The sequence below is a fragment of the Antedon mediterranea genome, chromosome 4 (assembly GCF_964355755.1).
Source record: "Antedon mediterranea chromosome 4, ecAntMedi1.1, whole genome shotgun sequence".
In the NCBI taxonomy this organism is placed as follows: Eukaryota; Metazoa; Echinodermata; class Crinoidea; order Comatulida; family Antedonidae; genus Antedon; species Antedon mediterranea.
In genome coordinates this window covers 19133583-19151206 of record NC_092673.1, presented here as the reverse complement: position 1 = coordinate 19151206, position 17624 = coordinate 19133583, and the positions used below count along the sequence as shown (strand labels likewise).

The 17624-nt window shown below is 31.3% G+C and overlaps 1 protein-coding gene and 1 long non-coding RNA gene across 2 annotated transcripts in view; one reads left to right on the top strand and one right to left on the bottom strand.

The window, feature by feature from the left end:
* The window catches only part of LOC140046810 (uncharacterized), a 423911-nt gene that overhangs the window by 242403 nt on the left and 163884 nt on the right, over positions 1–17624 (bottom strand). The window lies entirely within an intron of this gene.
* LOC140047483 (uncharacterized) lies at positions 7854–14285 on the top strand. The gene is made up of 3 exons (XR_011844960.1): positions 7854–7973; positions 10226–10312; positions 14198–14285. It is a non-coding gene; the product is annotated as an uncharacterized lncRNA (long non-coding RNA).

Sequence of the window (17624 nt, the reverse complement as noted above, 5' to 3'; positions counted from 1 at the left end):
ACCCACCTTTTGTACCTATCTAATGAGTAGCTCAGCATTTAAATGACCCACCCTGTACCTATCTAATGTGTAGCTCAGCATTTAAATGACCCACCCTTTGTACCTATCTAGTGAGTAGCTCAACATTTAAATGACCCCACCTTTTGTACCTATCTAATGAGTAGCTCAGCATTTAAATGACCCACCCTGTACCTATCTAATGAGTAGCTCAGCATTTAAATGACCCACCCTTTATACCTATCTAGTGAGTAGCTCAACATTTAAATGACCCACCCTTTGTACCTATCTAGTGAGTAGCTCAACATTTAAATGACCCACCCTTTATACCTATCTAATGAGTAGCTCAGCATTTAAATGACCCACCCTGTACCTATCTAGTGAGTAGCTCAACATTTAAATGACCCACCCTTTGTACCTTTCTAGTGAGTAGCTCAGCATTTAAATGACCCACCCTGTACCTATCTAGTGAGTAGCTCAACATTTAAATGACCCACCCTTTGTACCTATCTAGTGAGTAGCTCAACATTTAAATGACCCACCCTTTATACCTATCTAGTGAGTAGCTCAACATTTAAATGACCCACCCTTTGTACCTATCTAGTGAGTAGCTCAGCATTTAAATGACCCACCCTTTGTACCTATCTAGTGAGTAGCTCAACATTTAAATGACCCACCCTGTACCTATCTAGTGAGTAGCTCAGCATTTAAATGACCCACCCTTTGTACCTATCTAGTGAGTAGCTCAACATTTAAATGACCCACCCTTTGTACCTATCTAGTGAGTAGCTCAACATTTAAATGACCCACCCTTTGTACCTTTCTAGTGAGTAGCTCAGCATTTAAATGACCCACCCTTTGTACCTATCTAGTGAGTAGCTCAACATTTAAATGACCCACCCTTTGTACCTATCTAGTGAGTAGCTCAACATTTAAAAGTTTATTGGTTTAAATGCAGTTTATTTATTTGTTGACCTTTCACCTTTGAATCAGTGACACAAAATGTGACAAAAACAGACAATATTAAATTAAACAATGAGAAAGGGGAAAAGAAATGGGAAGTACCCATAAGTAAAAGATGTTAAAATTAAAACTAATCAGAAGAAAAGTGAATTGAGTAATTAAAAAAAAACAACAAAAATGACTTAAGTAATTTTATTATAACAACAATACTGGAATATTTAAGAGCAGCAATACAAGCAATCACTGGGATTTGTTTATTTTATTTTTAATTATTTTCATTTTACATAAAGCATAGAAATATTAAAACTATATATAATAGTTCACTATAATATATCTATACATAAAGCATAGAGATATTAAAACTATATATAATAGTTCACTATAATATCTCTATACATAAAGCATAGAGATATTAAAACTATATATAATAGTTCACTATAATATCTCTATACATAAAGCATAGATATATTAAAACTATATATAATAGTTCACTATAATATCTCTATACATAAAGCATAGAGATATTAAAACTATATATAATAGTTCACTATAATATCTCTCTATACATAAAGCATAGATATATTAAAACTATATATAATACTTCACTATAATATCTCTATGCATAAAGCATAGATATATTAAAACTATAGATAATAGTTCACTATAATATATCTATGCATAAAGCATAGATATATTAAAACTATATATAATATTAGTTCACTACAATATCTCTATACATAAAGCATAGAGATATTATAACTATATATAATAGTTCACTACAATATCTCTATGCATAAAGTGATAAAGCTGTGAGTTTTTCTTGTCAGAGAATAATAGAGATTATCTGCTATTTTGTATACATTTGCACATTACAGTGATGAAATAATATAATATAAAATGTGAATAAGATGATTTATTTTTGTATAAAGAAAATTGTAACAATAAATAATTTATATTTTGATTCATTTTATCAGTCATTGTGTTTTGTGTGTATAGCAATATAAAGGATTACTTGTGTGTGTTACATTGTCTGCTACATTGATTTTGTAACTAAAATACTAGACTTGCCCCAAGTCTGTATTATCTTTTTTTTTTTATTTATTTGTTTTTATTTCGACCGCGATTTTTGTCTGAAAATAGTATCCAAAATCAAGTAGTATACGTATGAAACGCCATATGTGCCAAAATATTTATCTTTTTACTAATATTAAGACAAAACTCCGTCTGGAACCCAGACTACTAAAATACAGGCAACTCTCCCAACCCAGAACATTCATAAAAACTCATCAAGACCATTTTAAAGACCAGAATTCAAGTTCATTCTTTTATAAAATGCTTTTAAGAAATCATACTTTTTAGCTTTGATCAAGTGTGTTTGGCTTCTATAAGGAGAGCTCTATATAATAGGTGTTAGTTACATTTGTCTAGAATCAAAATTTCTTTTTTTCTTATTTAGCAATTAGACATTTTCAGCCTTGAAGCTGCTTTTTGTTTTATCTGCCATAATACAAAAATATAAAACAAATCAATTAAATTTTTCCTTTCTAATAAAATGCGAGTATAAAAAAGAATAAAAATAACTTGGAATTAGAATTAATTCTTCATTCTTCATTGTTTGAAGAACAAAAACAAAACAGGACAAGATCACAAAATCATATATAAAACTGGATATTATTCTTTATACAAATTTGTAAGGAAGGATTTAATTGGAAGACTAGAAGAAGAGAAATGTAGGCCTAATTAAATTTATAGCAATATAATATTTTTACCATGGAGAAATATGATATTAATTATTAACCCGGAGTTTTTATGTTACCGCGATGTGGCCAATGGGGCCAATTACAGTAAATCATTGTAAATGTATTATTTTTTTAAAGACTCTTTAATTTTGATATAAACATTGATTGCGCCCTCAATAAAGTTTAATTTCAACAACATACCACACACACACACCATAAACAAACTTTGACAACGGGTGTCACGAAAGCTCAGACCACGAAAGCTCAGACCCCCTAAGACCTAAGATCACGAAAGCTAAGACCCAACACCTAAGATTACAAATATTTATCTTTCGCACCTGCCTTGTATTTTAACTCCCAACATTTATTCTGAATACCACACCTTAGAATTGGCACTTTCATGAAAAAGAATCCGCATAAAAAGTAACAAATACATTTTTAAATTGATGATTTTACAGACGTTTTTCTCGCACACAAAATGACTAGCCTACAGTACTACAGTAGGCCTACCCCATGTTCAATGTTTTTGTTTCTATGGAACGTCAAAAGAGCAAAAATTATATAGAGGGCTGAAAACTCTGTGGAGTCCATCTACAGTGTGGAGTGGATGGAACAATGTAAAATTAAAATTGTAATGATAATAGTATAATCATGCAAGTACGAAGAAATAAATACTGGCAAATAAATTTTAATTTAAAAATCATGATAAGTTTTTTTGTTTCGTTTTCTTTCTGTTTTTATGCTTGTACTATTATTGTTGCTCTTTTGGCGCTCCATGGAAACAAAAACATTGAGCATGGTGGGAGCTCGAGGAGTTACATTACAGTATACAAAGAAACACATATGTAAAATCATCAATTTAAAGGATTTATTTATTTGTTATTATGTGTTTCTCCTTCTGAAAGTACTTATAAGTCCTAATTTTAAAGTTTGGTGTTCAGGATAAAGTTAGTCAACAAATTTGGAGTCAAAATACAAGAAAGGCAGGTGCGTAAGAAAAACATCCTCTGAACCAACACAATGGAGTAAATATATACCAACAAACAACCCGTCAAGTTTGTTTGTTGTAAAGAAAAAATATACATTTACTCAACAGGCGAAAATAATGTGAGTTTATCTATGTTTTGCGGTAGTATTAAATTATATTTATGGTAATAAATGAAACCTACTGTGTTTAAAATTATGTATGGATAAACAAGTATTGTTTTTAATCTGTAGTATATCTTAGTATTTGTAATCTTAGGCGTTGGGTCTTAGCTTTCGTGATCTTAGGTCTTAGGGGGTCTGAGCTTTCGTGGTCTGAGCTTTCGTGACACCCCTTTGACAACATGTATCTGAATAAAAAAAGTAAGTATTTATCTTATTATGAACTTAAAAGCGAACGGAATTCTTTAGAATGGCAGATAATATTCATTGATAGGCATCATTAAACCTATCGTACTCATAGATAAGATAGATCATCTGGGCTAGTCCAACATAATATTATTATGTTGGACTAGCCCAGATGATCTATCTTATCTAGGCTAGCTAGGCCTAGGAGGGCTAGTCCCTATCTCTAGTACTACAGTAGGCTACTCTAGGAGGAGAGGGCATAGCATGTAGAAGTTAGATATGGCTAGGCCTAGTAAGACTACAGATTAGTGGAGTAGGAGGCCTAAGGTGTGCTATGGTCTATTATTAGGCTAGAAGGCCCTGCTTTACAGGAAGACCAGTCCGGCACTGATCCACGACAGCATTTGAAATCGGTCGCGTTTCCAATCGGTCACGTTTTGAATCGGTCGCGTATATGCCTTATGACTTATGTATATTTTCCTTTGTTTTTTCCTCCAGGGTCGGTCATACCATATGCGCAATATGATTCTAGCAAGACAATGATGATTAGGTTTAAAAAAGGTGATACAAAACATTTTTTTTTTGCAAACCAGAGGTTTCCATAGTACACCAAAGAGACGTAAAAAAATGAATTCATAAAAAAATGCAATATATATGTTATGTACCCATTATATCGTTTATTATTGTTCTGAAAAAATGATAAATAATAATGATATACATTCCAAAAATGTATAAATTAACATATTTCTCGTTTTTGTTGGGAAATTTAACTAAAAATATTGGAATCTAATTACCAGGCCATTTTCTTGGGTGTTTATATTGTTAAGTTGTAATAAATTCCAGTTGATAAAGTAATTGTTAACAATAACTAAATATGAATATCAATCAATATGTTATTACAAAATAGACAAAATATCATTACAAGAATGTACTAAAGATTTAAAAATAAATCACTTTGGGAATTGACAATTTAATAATTATCATCGTCAAATTGACCTATTAATATTTTTTCACATTTTAATTTTTCCTTTTCTCTTCATGTCAAGCAATTTCTGTTATTTTCTTCATCACATCTGTCTAATGAGTGAGTTCTCTCATTTCAATTAGTTTAGTATGTCAACTTCAGATATTTGGGTAGTCTACAGGTAGGTTCTAGAATGTGTTTTGACATAATGTTAGTAAAAAGCTAAGTATATTGCCACATATGGCGTTTCATACGTGTAATGCTAATTGATAGATCATCGAGAAAAAAAACACAGTAGTTTCCAAAAAAAAATTGAAACGCTATCCGGTGGACGAACATAAAAAAGAGAATATAAACTACAGACTTGGGGCAACTAATCTTTGTTACAATTTTATTGCATTAAATATTTTTTCTTTAGTTTTTAAAGATGTATACAGTATAGTGATTCTGACATTTGTTCATGTTTGAAAGAGTTGTCGGTTTATTTCTAAATGGTAGCATAAATCAATGTCGATGATCTATTGAAATATAGTACACCTTCCCTCCCCTGAAATTGACGCTTAACAAGTATATAACTTTACTTAACTTATTTAATTAAACTTTACAATAAATTTTGTTAATAATTAATGCATTTTACGTTAAGGGCCAAAACTCGAATAGCGAAAACTGATTTGTTTTGGTCTGTTTTGTCATAATTGTTAATGAAGTTTTTATATTATTATATTATGAGAGTGACAAATAAAGTATTTACACAAATATATATATTTTGGCCTTATGTGTACAATATATAAATTTAAAAAAAGATATTCTAAGTTTAAACACTCAAGTCGCTAGCATTACAAAGAATATATAATTTCTTTTTAAAGAATTGTAGACAATTAAAAAAAAATGTCCTAAATAGGATAGTTTTTGCAGTTTAATTTAAAGCCCCATTCCCTACGTTTTTTAGATCTAATTTAAGATCACAAACTATATTTAATGTAAAAATAATACTATATGGTCCTATTGCGATAACTTTTTTCGTCTTTAAACGGTTAAAAATGTGAAAAATAAATCGATTCTAATAATTATAGCGGCCCGCTATAAATCCCAAAATGCATTGCGCGCGGATTGATATTTTTGTTTTTCACCTGTAATTCGCCCACTTTTCGATCGATCGTGAAGCCAAAACAAATGGAAGACTCCTAACTTTTCAGCGAAAATACCGGGTTTTCCCCAATTTGTATCAACGGAGTCTGGCAAAAATAAAAAGACAATTAATGCAGCAACTATACAACGTCAGGCTAGGTATATAGCTAGCGTACGATGTTCGTACGTTATCGATGTTTACAAGCTAGGCCTACAAAACTAAGCCTAGCTAGGCTAGGCCTAAGACCGTCCACGAGAGGTCGATCGCCGCGAGCTACTTAGGTAGTGCATTGTTTCTCACTTTTTATCATAATTTACCATAAAACGTACATTTAAGACAAGGAATGACATGGTTTAATGTTTTTAAAGTGATATATATGTATTATTTTCCAAAAAACGTCCAAAATTGCAGGGAAGGGGTCTTTAAGCATGACAGATTTGCTCCTGTATACTGAAATCCATTAAAGATATATCATCACCCGGAAAATATATATATTTTTCTTGAATATATGCAGTTTTAATGTCATAATAGTTATTCACTTTGACCAAAAATTGGAGCGAAAATAAAACTATTTACTTGAAAATAATGCAAACAATAGTCAAATTATCAGACAATGGGTTGAAGCTGCAGAATTCCCTATTCAAAGTTTGATTTATTAATCTTCATTTATGATGTTTTTTTTCCTGTTGAATAAATTTGAACCTGGTGAACTTAAGAATAATAATTAATGTTTATATTTAAGCAAAAATAAAATAAAGCTTATTGACTGATGATTGACAGTTAGGATTTATTTGTTATTGTCATGGTAAAAATTTGAAATAAAAAAGTAAAGTAAATACATTTTTATTGTTCATATGGATTGTTAATTAGGTGATACATTTTATATAAGGACACATTCCATACTAATGGGGAATTTAGGTGTAAGTTTTTATTGTTCATATGGATTGTTAATTAGGTGATACATTTTATAAGGGCACACTCCATACTAATGGGGAATTTAGGTGTAAGTTTTTATTGTTCATATGGATTGTTAATTAAGTGATACATTTTATATAAGGACACACTCCATACTAATGGGGAATTTAGGTGTAAGTTTTATTTTGATTGGTTCAGAAACGGTAATGGTAAAATGCACAGTGAACAGGCTTGTTGTGGTTTTTGTTTATTATATATCATTTAAATTTATATAAATTATTTAATAATTAAGTTAATAAATAATATAAATATCAGGATACGGATAAAACTGGTCAACAATTGTTGACAAATATTTCAGTGTCACCTATCACCATCCTCAGCATTCTATTTCCTATGGTGACATCCAGAAGAGGATTAGTTGAAATCGGAATTAGAATGCTGTGAGGGTATCACTGAAATATTCATTAAAAAAATGTCATGTTGTTTACAACTAACACAAAGAATAATCATTTGTGAATTTAAATACTTGGTAATATCATGAAGGAAATAAAAAAAATTACATTATTTATTTCCACCATGATATCATAGTGTGCCTTGCTATTGTGTATACACTCTTTTATTGACTTAACCAACTTGCCTGGACAATATCCAGATGCCAATTGTGTAGTAAAATGATTTCATATGCTCTAGTTAACATGTTCTTTACAAAAGGTTGTTCTTTGTTAATATGAAGTACTGTATATAGAAACTACTTATAATAATAATATAAGTTGACAACTTATATTTTCTGTTATTTTCTAGTATGCAAGACTGACTCACAAAGTCATGTGACACACAGAACGCTGTAAACAGGGTGTTGGCACTTAGCATAACAATAAACACCTTTGACGATGGACCAGGGATTGGAGGAATATTCAGACATGAACCTACAAGGGTAAGTTATGGTTACCAATACCACCAACTCTTTATGAATTTATTGTTAGTGACTGTGTGTGTTTTTATTTCATTACAGTAATTTGACGTTTTAAGCTCTTTGTCATTTGAAGGTTACAAATAAACAGTACAGTTAAACAACACAAGACACATAAATTTTGCTTGATCTAATCCAGCAGAAGTATGTAGTGTGAGAACAAAGACTACAATTTTCATCTTCATTCAGTAACACCAGCATACAGATGCAAGTTAATTGTCGTAGCCTTTAATGTTTTTGTCTGATGGGATTATATTTTATACATGTTGTATGTATGAAACGCATACAGTAATATTGAAATATAAAATGTTTCTGCTGGAATAGCTTGTCAGTATGTATACACTTTCACCAGTTTTATGTTCAACAGTCTGATAATACTGAAGTTTCCATTCCATTTGTATATCCAGTAAGCGGTTCAGGGAAGATTCGGCCCTGAGACGATTCGGCCCGGGACTATTCGGCCCACTTTTAGTAGGACGTTTCGGCCCACTGGGCCGAAACGTCTCACTTTAGACCAAATTCATATTCATTTTTTTGGGTATTTATCAAGTTTTTAAAGGTGTTTAACAATCCGTATTTTATTAATATTGACAATGTTGATATAATATATATAATAAATTACTAAAAAAACGTAATTTTATATTCAATATATTACTTCGAAAACCTTCGTTTATTTCGTGCATTCGCCAATCGGCCAACAGAGGGCGTAACTTGTTTACATCGTTCACATGACTAAAAAATGATCATTTTCGACAATGTTTTCAAAATGTTTGCTTTATTGCATCTTTATTCCTAGTAGTACTACCCCAGTCTCTCTAAAAATAAAGTTTGGGGAAAAAAGCTTATTTTATGCTTATAAAATGCATCAAAGCCGATAAATGTAAGTGTGCTGAATCGTCTCAGGGCCGAAGTATTGTCTTTGTACCACACAGTTACTGTGACACAAACAATTGGTATTTTTTGCATTGCATTGTTTTGAATACAACACACATATTAGGAATTAATGATGATTCGCACTAGTTTCTTTTATTTCCTGAAAATTATTTGTAAAGCTCTGTCTACACCACCATATATGGACATGATGAGGTCATATCACTACCCTATTTGAGAACATAACAATTTCTTTGTCAAGTTTGATATTGTAGACAGAGCTGAGGGTTGTCTAACAAAAGCTATGCATTTAATAACCTCAGGCTACAGAGTTGGAGATATGAACATTTAATAACCTCAGGCTACAGAGTTGGAGATATGAACATTTAATAACCTCAGGCTACAGAGTTGGAGATATGAACATTTAATAACCTCAGGCTACAGAGTTGGAGATATGAACATTTAATAACCTCAGGCTACAGAGTTGGAGATATGAACATTTAATAACCTCAGGCTACAGAGTTGGAGATATGAACATTTAATAACCTCAGGCTACAGAGTTGGAGATATGAACATTTAATAACCTCAGGCTACAGAGTTGGAGATATGAACATTTAATAACCTCAGGCTACAGAGTTGGAGATATGAACATTTAATAACCTCAGGCTACAGAGTTGGAGATATGAACATTTAATAACCTCAGGCTACAGAGTTGGAGATATGAACATTTAAAAACCTCAGGCTACAGAGTTGGAGATATGAACATTTAAAATCATACAAGATAGTATCAGACAATTTGATAGCTATAAAGATGTATTATTCCCCATTTAAAAATAATAATTATTTTTTTTTGTTGAATGCCATTTTAATGTCCCATAATAGGTATCCACTTTGACCAAAAGTTTAATTGAAAACATTTTTTTACCTGAAAAAATGGTATTTTAAAGCAAAAATTAATCAATTTGGCTGCCAGCCAATGGTTTTTGTGTAAAGTGAAAACGTTATTTCTTTTCGTTTTTTTTTCTACAGAAGTGATTAACTTTATTAAAACTACAAAACCAGCTATTCAAAGTCTGATTTAATTAATCTTCATTTTTCATGTTTTTGGGTGACAATCTTTAAACTTATATTTTAACAAAATGACATTGTTGTGAGTATCAGTAGCTGTATCTCAATGTACACATATAATAAGCAAAAGCTAAATCCAAACGACAAAGTAAAACAGCCAGCATCAGAAACATCTATATTATGGTATATTACTTCAATAGGCATTTAGATAGTTTAGATAGAAATACAGATAGTTTACATACCAGGAAAGATTAAATGTTTACCTTTTCTATTTTCAGAAGAGAATGAGTAGGCTTACTTTTACACTAGAAGCTATCGGCATTAATAAATGTTAAATGAAGACACTGTATTTTTGCAATGGAAAGGTACGTTTTTTTAATTTTTTTTATTTCAAATCAAACAGATTAACCTTCAATTAATTTATAGTTTAAATGAAAAAGATAACAATTTAAGATATTATTTTGAGAAAAATTACTTTTCAAATTTTCTTAAAAGATTACGACATAAATATTACAATTAAAGGGCCCATTCTCATCAAATTTAATTAGGTGATCATTTAGAATAAAATGATCAGCTATTGTTATTGTATCAAATCTTTAATGTTATTGTTTCTGTACACTATTTTGTGTAACAATTATCTCAAAAAGTTTAATGTCAATGATTACCAAAATTTCATAATCTATATATAAATTTACGTAAGGGCAAAATTCGGTAAATCGCGCCTTACTTCTAGAATTTTCACTCGATGGTATGTAAAGTTGGTTCGTACTTTCGGTACTGATTTTAACCGCCTGATGTAACCCTGTTTACTAATTAAATTGAGTTAGATAATTAGTTATTGACGATTAAAACGAATTTAGGTTCAACGATTTGCCCCAAATAGGGGTGTTTTCCGATCGTGGTATACACTGTCTAATGGATGTCCATCTTGAAAAATACCCGCCAAAAAAATGCGAGGAGGCTTCGCATTTTTCTATCTCCTCCTACGATAATTGTTTTTAATAGCTGAAAACCGGTTGAACAGCTAGAGTACACCATCATAATGTTGAAGACAGGCCGATTTTCTTTAAAAAATACTATTTTGATAGATTTAATATACGATTATACAAATGTATTGATTTGCGATGAATGGAACATCCCAATCTCTCAGTCTGCCAGAGTTGGTTTAACACAAGTACTGTAGGTAAATTTATGAGCCCTTGGTTTAACACATACGGTAGGTAAATATATGGGCCCTTTGAGAATAAACTTGCAATAGGTTCGGAATATGTTAAAAACCAATTTCTATTATTTGAATCGGTAAACAGTTTCCATTTATTATACATTGATAATGAAACATGAAATATTCCTATTTATGTCCCTCGAGGTTCATTACAATTTATATTTAGTAGTCCCACGGACTTCATCTTAGCCACTCCCCCGAGTGCTAAGGCCAAATTTATGATACCCTACTTTCTATGTAAGTTTAGTTACAGTTAGTTTTTGACGATAATACAACGAATTTAGGTTACACCCTTCGGCCGCGAAAACGTTTCTGTACAAATATGATACCGATTGGCTTTATTTCATTCAACAGCGACCATAATCTCGCCAATTACAGGATAGATAAACTATTTTATTATTGATGTGCTTATAAATTAAGACTCATGTAAACAGCTTGATTACATCATTTTACAGACAAACGAAACTTTTTTTAAAACATACTGTTTCAATAACTGAGTATAATACTGTATACGTTTTCATAAGTAAGTGCATATACATTTTCGTGTTTTCATTGACGAGATTGTAATAGTAACTTCAGTAACTATTACAGTACTTATTTATTATACGACACAAGACAATTGTATCTGACAGGTACGTACATTATTCTAAAAAATAAGTCTAGATAGATCCCTTAGGCGTCATAAATCACAGGCCAACAAATCAGTACTCATGACAGAAATTCGACCCAGTTTGGTTCACACAAATGTTTACAGGAATTTCAACACCACAACCGATGATTTGCCCTAAATATTTAGGTAGACTACAGTTTAATTTTTCACTGAATAGGAGCTTGAATTTCCGATTTCCATTTCGCAGAATGTCTAGGTCTATTTATTTAGTTTGGTTCTTATAATATATAAATACAATCAACTTTATTACTGCGGTTCCATCACCACCACCACGTGCCGCCCAATTCCCGTACATACATTTCCATTTCTCCCTAATTTCTTTAATCCACATAAATTAATTGTCCTTTATGGAATCCAGTATTGGTTTTGTTGTCTCTATTTCTGAATTAGGGGGACACTTCCGTTTTTGTTTAGTGTCCCAAAAAAGTCCCCGTCCGTGGATTCTACTGTATTCGAGAACCATCTGTGAGCACCCCTAGATGGTACGCGAGCGAAGCGAGCGTGCCATCTAGTATCTTTCAAATAATATAACTTAATCCTAATAAGCTTTTCAGCGTGATCACTCATCCGTGACGTCATTTATACGCCATTTTGTGAAATCACATTATCAATCATATCTCCATAATTCATTATCACATATTAATGAAATTCACTACACGTAAACTTCAGGTCAAGGCTAAAAATATTACCAAATAAAAAACGAATACGTACGTAGGGTCATGCGCGTGAAATCGCTCTTTAAAAATTTAAAAAGTTCAAAATTAAGTTTTGATCAATGAATTTGCGTTTTTCAAAAAATTACTGCGCAAAAAATAATTTTTGCGCGCGCGATACTTAAAAAAAAAAAAAAAAAAGGTAAAGTCGAAACCTAAGCTAATGCTAACGGCCGTGGTGCCCATCTCCATTTCCATAGCGTTTGGGCCAGACTCCACTAAGTGTGTATGTTGTGGGGGGTACGCCACTCCTCCCGCACAAACGAGTCTGATTTACCTTCCCAGTACTTTTTTACATACCGGTACCCATTTCTATCACCTGGGTGGGGAGGAACAATGTGGATAAAGAATCTTGCTCAAGGACTCAACACTGCAGTGACCAAGCCGGGGCTTGAACCGACAACCTCTTGATTGCAAGTCCAATGCTCTAACCACTGCGCCACAGTGCTCCACTTAAAAAGCGATACTTAAAAAGCGTAAAAATACGATTTTTTTTTACAAATCGCATTCTACTCACCATCCTTAGTACATTCACCAAATTTGAGTCAGTTCCGACTTAAAATAACGCTATACGAGCAGGTTCAAAATGACAAAATGAGCAAAATAATTGCATCAAAGTTCTGAAAATGGTGAAAAATAAGGCATTTTTAAAATGAAAATAATTCTCCAGAATGCACGATGACCCCCAATTTTTTTAACTTATTCTGGAAGCCATTGAGTTGTAGATATGAATACATGTACACATTGTACGTACAAAATGTTTTGACGTCATCGAATGGCCACTTGAATTTAAAATTAAGTTTTTTTTCTCTTTCGTCATATTTTGTCACATTCAATAGAACGCATCTCTGTTATTTTGTACCCGATTTTCGCTCAAATTTTAGTATGTGATTGCTCAATTAATTGACTTTCTCATGATTTCCCACTATTTTTATTTCGATGACGTCATCACGCGTATAAACTTGAATAATGTAGGTCGTGTAATTTCACCTTCGCCGTAAATTTGAATATTTTACAGCTCTTCAGAATTGACGGTTACCTTGATGATTACAATTTATTATGAAAGCTGATGAAATATAGATATGAATTCATATAAAAATCAAGCCTATCGGATGTTGTGACGTTAACATATGGCCAGTTGAATTTAAAAAGTAGTTTTTTCATCTTTTTCGTCAAAGTTATACAAATTTCAAAGAGCGCGCACAGCGCTTCTATGTGCCAAATTCGCTTCCAATTCTTATATTTATTTGCTCAATTTATTATCTTTCGAAATTGCCATTTCGAGTTTATTTTGATAATTCCATCATACCAAAAAATTAGAACATGATGTGTCCCATAATTTCACCTATGCTACACTGTATATAGATATACATTATATACTGTACATTATTGTATATGGCATATAATAGGCACAACTCAGCACTATAAGCGTATAATAGGATGGCATACATCAACATTTTCCGATCGTATGTTAACGTACGTGCATGTAAAAAAAAAAATTAATATCAGTAAAATGATAAAAATGATCACCTATAATTCGTCAAAGTGACGAATTAAATTCTAGTGATGATATTATTTCCATCAATCGTCATTTTCATAAAATAATGTAACAGTTCATTATAACCTTTTATAATCATTTAAACAGGAACGAATTAGAAGAAGCTTTGCATAGGAATGATTTTCAAACAATTAAACACATTTGTAGAACACAGCCAGATCTTGTGACATCTATCAATGAGGTATTAAAAATATATATATATTTTCATAATAATTAAAAAAATTCTTTTCATTGAAATTAAAAATTTAAAATTTTAACTACATTATTTAGCTGTAATTTTTGCTGCTGTTTATATTGAAAGAAAACCAATTTCACATAATGTCTGTTGTCAGTATTTATAAACTTTATTATTTTTATTCCTTTCCAGGATGGGAACACTCCATTACATGTACATCTGATTAAAGTAAATCCTACCTTAGATATACTTACTTGTCTTTTAAATCATAATGCGTCTGCAGCAACATTGCAAAATAAGGTAATCCACAGGGATTTGCTAGTGTAGTAGGCTACCATTCTCTGCAGTAAACCATTCTATTTATCAATAATGACAAATATGATTTTTTACTACATTATTTAGCTGTAATTTTTGCTGCTGTTTATATTGACAGAAAACCAATTTCACATAATGTCTGTTGTCAGTATTTATAAACTTTATTATTTTTATTCCTTTCCAGGATGGGAACACTCCATTACATGTATATCTGAGTAAAGTAAATCCTACCTTAGATATACTTACTTGTCTTTTAAAGCATAATGCGTCTGCAGCAACATTGCAAAATAAGGTAATCTGCAGGTATTTGCTAGTGTAGTAGGCAACCATTCTCTGCTCTAAACCATTCTATTTATCAATAATGACAAATATCATTTTTTACTACATTATTTAGCTGTAATTTTTGCTGCTGTTTATATTGACAGAAAACCAATTTCACATAATGTCTATTGTCAGTATTTATAAACTTTATTATTTTTATTCCTTTCCAGGATGGGAACACTCCATTACATGTATATCTGAGTAAAGTAAATCCTACCTTAGATATACTTACTTGTCTTTTAAATCATAATGTGTCTGCAGCAACATTGCAAAATAAGGTAATCCACAGGGATTTGCTAGTGTAGTAGGCTACCATTCTCTGCTGTAAACCATTCTATTTATCAATAATGACAAATATCATTTTTTTCTACATTATTTAGCTGTAATTTTTGCTGCTGTTTATATTGACAGAAAACCAATTTCACATAATGTCTATTGTCAGTATTTATAAACTTTATTATTTTTATTCCTTTCCAAGATGGGAACACTCCATTACATGTACATCTGATTAAAGTAAATCCTACCTTAGATATACTTACTTGTCTTTTAAATCATAATGCGTCTGCAGCAACATTGCAAAATAAGGTAATCCACATGGATTTGCTAGTGTAATAGGCAACCATTCTCTGCTGTAAACCATTCTATTTATCAATAATGACAAATATGATTTTTTACTACATTATTTAGCTGTAATTTTTGCTGTTGTTTATATTGACAGAAAACCAATTTCACATAATGTCTGTTGTCAGTATTTATAAACTTTATTATTTTTATTCCTTTCCAGGATGGGAACACTCCATTACATGTATATCTGAGTAAAGTAAATCCTACCTTAGATATACTTACTTGTCTTTTAAATCATAATGTGTCTGCAGCAACATTGCAAAATAAGGTAATCCACAGGTATTTGCTAGTGTAGTAGGCAACCATTCTCTGCTGTAAACCATTCTATTTATCAATAATGACAAATATGATTTTTTACTACATTATTTAGCTGTAATTTTTGCTGCTGTTTATATTGACAGAAAACCAATTTCACATAATTTCTATTGTCAGTATTTATAAACTTTATTATTTTTATTCCTTTCCAAGATGGGAACACTCCATTACATGTACATCTGATTAAAGTAAATCCTACCTTAGATATACTTACTTGTCTTTTAAATCATAATGCGTCTGCAGCAACATTGCAAAATAAGGTAATCCACAGGGATTTGCTAGTGTAATAGGCAACCATTCTCTGCTGTAAACCATTCTATTTATCAATAATGACAAATATGATTTTTTACTACATTATTTAGCTGTAATTTTTGCTGTTGTTTATATTGACAGAAAACCAATTTCACATAATGTCTGTTGTCAGTATTTATAAACTTTATTATTTTTATTCCTTTCCAGGATGGGAACACTCCATTACATGTATATCTGAGTAAAGTAAATCCTACCTTAGATATACCTACTTGTCTTTTAAAGCATAATGCGTCTGCAGTAACATTGCAAAATAAGGTAATCCACAGGTATTTGCTAGTGTAGTAGGTAACCATTCTCTGCTGTAAACCATTCTATTTATCAATAATGACAAATATGATTTTTTACTACATTATTTAGCTGTAATTTTTGCTGCTGTTTATATTGACAGAAAACCAATTTCACATAATTTCTATTGTCAGTATTTATAAACTTTATTATTTTTATTCCTTTCCAGGATGGGAACACTCCATTACATGTACATCTGATTACAGTAAATCCTACCTTAGATATACTTACTTGTCTTTTAAATCATAATGCGTCTGCAGCAACATTGCAAAATAAGGTAATCCACAGGGATTTGCTAGTGTAATAGGCTACCATTCTCTGCAGTAAACCATTCTATTTATCAATAATGACAAATATGATTTTTTACTACATTATTTAGCTGTAATTTTTGCTGTTGTTTATATTGACAGAAAACCAATTTCACATAATGTCTGTTGTCAGTATTTATAAACTTTATTATTTTTATTCCTTTCCAGGATGGGAACACTCCATTACATGAATATCTGAGTACAGTAAATCCTACCTTAGATATAGTGACTTGTCTCTTAAAGCATAATGGATCTGCAGTAACATTGCAAAATAAGGTAATCCACAGGTATTTGCTAGTGTAGTAGGCTACCATTCTCTGCAGTAAACCATTCTATTTGTTTATCAATAAGAACAAATAGGATTTTTACCACATTATTTAGCTGTAATTATTGCTGTTTTTTTTATTTACAGATAAACAATTTCACATAATGTCTGTTGTCAGTATTTATAAACTTCATGATTATGATTATTAGTATATTGGAAATTGACTATACTATAGTTATGTGCTTAAACCATTTGAAACAAACTAAATTGCTCAGAAAGCAAATGACCCCCAGCCAAAAGTAATCTTTGCTCCCGCTTTTGATTTATTTCTGGTTCCACTCCTGGGTACCCTGATTTCAGTTCCATTTTGAATTTGTCATCAAAAAGAGCAATTATATATAATGTTTATTTCTGGTTCCGCTCCTGGGTACCCTGATTTCAGTTCCATTTTGAATTTGTCATCAAAAAGAGCAATTATATATAATGTTTATTTCTGGTTCCACTCCTGATTTAAAGTATACAGTTATCCATCAAATAACATATATCTTTTTTCTTAATGAACAAAAACAATCTACTTGTAATTTTTTATATTCA